Genomic DNA, 6,000 nt, shown 5'->3' on the forward strand with positions numbered 1-6,000 from the left:
CTTTGGCAGTAGAGTTTGAGAAAGTGTTTTCCTGCTTGGCAGAGTGTATGAAGGGTCCAGGGTCTTTGTGAATTCTTTGAAGCCTTTGTCCTCAACGATGGAGAATGGTTGATAGTCAGAAGCTATCATTTTAACCAGTGCTTCATCCAGTTTGCTCTGCCTGAGTGGATCCATTGGCCTTGTAATGTAAGTGCCCATATGTGTTTGTTGTGGCCTCCGTGGTCTAACTGCTGTTTGGGTGGTGGTGGTGGGTGCTGCTGGTGTACTGGATATTGCAGAAGCTGTAGCCAGTGTTGCAGCAGCAGTGATTTGAGGTCCAGATAAAGTGCTACTGGTGGAGATATTTGCAGCTGCTGCAGTGGCTCCATCGTCACTCTCCCCCCTCACTTGTGCTAACTGCACAGTTGGATGTGCCGTTTTAAGGTGTCTTCTCAAATTTGAAGTGCTTCCTCCTTGGGTTGATAAAATCCTTTTGCAAATATTGCATTTGGATTTAGTGGCTGAAACCTCACTGAAATGGTTCCAAATGTCACTCCTTTTCCTTCCACTCATTTTTCTGACCTGCTCAGACCCCTGTTGTTTGTGTTCTGATTTTACCTGGCACTTAATGTAAATGTAGGTGATGGGTGGGGGGATGGGTAACTGCCCATCATGGAGCCTTGAATGACAGTAGCGCTCAATTTGTGGCCCAGAATCACGTCACTCCTAGTAGTTCACTCTGTGCGACATTAAAATGTGACGAGGTGAAAAAAGCTATATCATTAGAGTCAAACAATTGCCACTTTGCACACAATTTCATGCCAAACCCCATTTAGCTCAGGTAGTAGAAAAATGTATAAATAATTACGCCAACTTGTGACGTGAATTAGTTTCGCACAGTGGGAGTGGATGCGACACCGGCATGTGCCGTGACTATAACCGAGTGAACCCCCTGTTGCGCTGTGTGAAAGTGTGTACGACTAATTATGCTCTCAAGTGCTCTTAAACCAGTATGCAAATTTGGGCTATGTGAGCTGCTGATCAGAGGCTCTAAAGTTAACATTTAGTGAGAATTTGTGGTGCGTTTCCACCTCCTTTTCTCATCCGATGCAAACCCGTTATGTAGGCTATCAGACTGACAGCGATACTGCAGCAGCAGACGAGCAGAGCAATACACAGATTAATATAGCGCAGGTAGACTTATATAAAAAATAAAAAAATCTCATGAAATTGTGACTTTTTCTCCGGACATGTCACAGAACACAGACGTGTGCAGAAAGTTTTGAACATGAGCAAAAGCAGAGTGGGTAACCGGAGCTATTAAGTGCAGCCTAGATGTTTAACGTAATTAAAATTATATTATTCAAATAAAAAAGGTTAAAAGAACCGGAGACCGCTGATTAGTTATGATTTCATGAATGAATAACGTATTGTGGTATTTTACTATTGTGTGGCAAATAACACAAAGTTAACACGTTGATATAATTTTCGAAAGTATTTATTTACAAACACATTCATTATATAGGCTATACAATAACACAACAAGGACTGAAGACCACTATAATTATGATTTCGTGAATAAATAATCTATATCGGGTGTCACATGACAAATAAACTGTAGATATCAGACATCAATCATTTCCTTGTTCAGCTCTCAGTCAACAGCCCCCCAGCCCCGTAGCTGTCTGAGCCACAGCTGTCACGTGACGAATGAACGAAAGAGCAATCCGTCATGATCCGTATGAACGAATCGTGAACGAACCGAACGAACTGCAGTGCTTGCTGCTCACAGACAGCCTGTCTGTCACGTGACTAAAGAACTGGGACCTGAGAATGGATCCAGCTGAGTGAGTGGTGAACGAATCATTTCTGTTTCCTGTCTGCTGCTGACTGAGCTCATGCAGCTGCTGCCATGTGGCGAGAGAAGGTACTGCATGAAAATGAACGAATCGCTCCCTGAGAAGACTCGTTACTCCCGAGTCATATAAAAGATTAGTTCATTTTGAACGAATCGTTCACGAACGATACAACACTACCATCTACTGGGTGGGGCTGCTCGGCCGTGGGGTTGCCTGGGCTTCCTGGCCCTCGCTCTTTCTGCTCGCCTGGCTGCATCTTCGGGTCCGGGGCAGCACTTGGGTTTGCAGTGGCGGTTCTTGCACATACACTGGTCTACGATGCACTGGTATGCCTTGGAATGTGGGATAAAACTCGTAGTGAGCTGAACTTTAGACACGTTAATCCCAAATACCTGTTTTAGGTATTACAACTCACTCCTTCCCTCTGTCCACAGCCACCACTATTATACCTAAGCCTCACACTTATCACCAGACTGGCTTGATTACACAACACAATAAGCACAATATGCACAACTACAACTTCACATCTCACTCTCACTTTACAATAATCAACTCTTCCCCACCCTTCCATTTTCTACCTTGGATCTCTACTCCCTGCTCCCTTAAAAATAAATTCATTTATTTAATTGCAATAACAAAACATGCATTGCTGTCTTAAAAAGATTGCACTTCTTGTAGTGTTGACCTTTGACAGCATGTGCAGACAAGGTCAAATAAAAAATTAAAGTAGGATTAGTTTTTTACCTAAAAATAATTGAAATGATTAAACTTTTGACTTTTTAAAGCAATAAAGTAAAATTAAAGGCAGCCCTTCAAAACAAATATTGTGTATTTAGTTCCTGGCCTGAATCACTGTACTGTATGTCAATAAGCATTACAGAGCTTTGGTCTATTTCCTGCAATGTTGTGAATATTTATTAGTGGTGCGAGAATATTAAAACATTATGAATGTCTCATTGTTGGGTTTGTCTTTTTATTCCTTTTAGTTTCTGACATGCTGACTCTAGGGTAGTTTCTTTATTTTTCTTTTTTTTTTTTTTATTATATGATCAGTATGAAAATTGATCAGCTCGGACAGAGTTCAAAATTAAATACATTTTAATTTAATGAACATGATAATCTAATAAATATTGTTTTTTTTCCATTTTCAAAATATCGTATCAGCCTCACAAGACTAATATTGTGTATCATATCATAAACTATCATCCCAGTTCAAAATTTTCCTTCCACACAATTTGTCTCTTAGATGAGTGACTAATCATGATTTAGTGCTGTAAGATAGATATCTGATGTAATGATGACCAATAAATCTAAACTTCTATGACTGATAACCAATGAAACCAATAAAAATCAATTTATCATTTTTTGACACAAAAACAAGTTCCAATATAGTTTTATTCGAAATAACAAATAAAAAGTATATACCACAAAGCTGAAAAAGTGCCCTCTTCAAAGATGACATTTATAAGGTTTTGCTCACAGAGAAGACAGAGAAATGATCTGTTTACTACTACTTCACAGCTTTTACAGCAGGTAAACTAGTTTGCACTTCTACGTATACATAAAATACAAAATATGTAAGAAACTGACAATATCCAAGCAGTAACTTATAGATAACAGTCCCAACAGGATCTTCACTTTTTAAATTTTTGAAATTTTGTGACCAATTTTTATTTAATTAGGGGAGATATTCTGTTGTAATTTGATGAAAATTGAAGAAATTTGTAAGAACTTTAAGTTTTTCCAACAGTTTAACATTATATGACTGCGATATAAGCATTGTGAAAACTGTGAGACATCCATCCATTTTCAGACCCGCTTATTCCTGTTTTCTAGGGTTGCGGGGGTCTGCCGGTGCCTATCTCCAGCTCATACTAGGCGCTGGGTGGGGGTACACCCTGGACAGGGTGCCAGTCCATCACAGTGCAACACACAGACAGACAAACACTCACACTCACATTCACTCCTATGGGCAATTTAGAGACTCCAATAAACCTCATAGTCATGTTTTTGGATTGTGGAAGGAAGCTGGAGAATCCCACACAGCACGGGGAGAACATGCAAACTCCACACAGAAAGGACCCCAGGGCTTGAACTCAGGATCTTCTTGCTGTGAGGCGGACATGCTAACCACTAATCTACCGTGCGCCCCAAAGCCCCTACAAATATTGTTGAATTACATTTACACTATGATTCATGTTTTTGCTGTCATTTTTACTTTCTCCTGCAGGCTTAATTGGATGCTACAAAGGGCCAGATTTGGCTCCCGGGCCAAGAGTTTGACACGTGTTTTACAGTCTGTGCAGCAGCTTTTTCATATTCCTTCCCAAAGCAGTCATTGTTTCAGGTGACGATTAAGTAAAGTTGGAGTTGTTTGGAAATCTTGGCATTACATGCATTACACTGCAGGCTATACGCATGCTGTCTTCTTCTGATATTGTAAATAAACTCCATACCAGCAATCAGAGGTGTGAAGAGCTCAATTCAATAGTACTCAATGTAAAAGTCACTAGTTGTTTTCACCCCCCACATTTATTCTTGGTAATAAATCTTGCCACGGTTTCCTTGCATACAGTAAACATCTCAAGTATAAACTTAAAAAGGAAAAGACCAAATCTTGCACAATTGGAACTTAATATATTTTCCACAAAAACATATGTATAAAATAAAAGGTTGTGCAAAATAAAATAACACCAATGAATTCGATTAAAAATAAGACAATTCTCAGGGTCTAAGTTTAGCTACATTTATGAACTCTGTGTGTAATAACATAATAGGTAAAAACCACAACCATAGAAAGTGGCTGGCCGTTGTTCAGAAATCGCACGACTAAGAACATATGGATTATTCAATTGTTGTCTGGTAATTCCATTTTTTTGTAGTTTCATTATGTCCATAGTTCATTTTAAAACAAAAAATAATAATTTACTCAGTAATGGTCAGGTGTAGAAATGTAACAAATTATTTTACTTTTTTTAAGTACAAGTAAAATTACTGATGTAGAAAAATACTCATATTCAAGTCGTACCCATAAAACCAATTCTATTACAGTAACGTTAGTTACAATGACATGATTTGGATATTGCAGAAGGATATGATAGTAGGTCATTGGTTGAACCACCTCAAGAGTAATTACTTAGTAGTAATTACAGTGACAAAAACATTTTTTTTTGTTACATTAATGCTTCCATTCTGTCTTGTGTGAGTGTTTTTTGTGTGTGTTTATTTGAACATTTATACTGGATTTACTGTAAACCTGCAACAATAAACACAACGTAAAGAACACGTTTAATAATGGCAGTGGCTATCCGTACGATTGCCCTATCAATAAACTGCGGAATTCTGTGGTAGTAGCAGAACAACTGTGTCCGTGTGACTACATTCTATTTGTACGTAGCGCCCCTATTTGGCCAGTTTAGGTCACGTGATATGTCAGTCATTGCCCAGTGTAGGTCACGTGATTATGAGTAAACCTTACCCTAAACCCTAAACCTAACACAAACCCTAATCCTAACCCTACAAATTGTTGCGATATTGGGTTATAACCTAACTCTAACCCTAAGACGCTACGTAGTTGTACTTTGGTAACCGTACCAATAGCAGCGGGAGTTGTCCGTACGGCAACCGTACAAATAGACATTGTCTTTAATAATTGTCTTAGGGCTCTGCTAGAGGCCAAGGTATGAACTGCATGTTTAGGCCCTGATTTACTCACATCCCAAACAATGGGCGCTACATTTGTAGACAGGGAGTGTTACTCATTTTCAGCCCTGAGCTTCATACCTCAGACCGGCCCACTTTAGATCAAAACATATTATTATAATAATCGTGGTCTATCCTTACATGTTGAGTCTACAATAGCATGTTGTTCTGTAAAGCCTTGTATTTCAGTGTATTATTAATATTTCAATTCAGTGCAGCTAAGGGTTGCTTACGTCCTTTTCAAAATTAGCAGAATCTACACTTATTAATGAAGGCAGTTTTTACAAACCTTTTCTGCTGTACCCCCATTAGAAAAATGTAAAACTATCAGGGCCCCCCATTGTGATAAAAAAAAGGGTAAAAAAAAAAAAAGTGTAACCTAATTTTTGAAAACAAACAAACAAAAAATAATTAATTATTATGAAAAACTATTTTTAAAATCTCATAGGAAAAATGTACA

This window comes from Gouania willdenowi, chromosome 16 (genome assembly GCF_900634775.1).
Source record: "Gouania willdenowi chromosome 16, fGouWil2.1, whole genome shotgun sequence".
NCBI classification, from domain to species: domain Eukaryota; kingdom Metazoa; phylum Chordata; class Actinopteri; order Blenniiformes; family Gobiesocidae; genus Gouania; species Gouania willdenowi.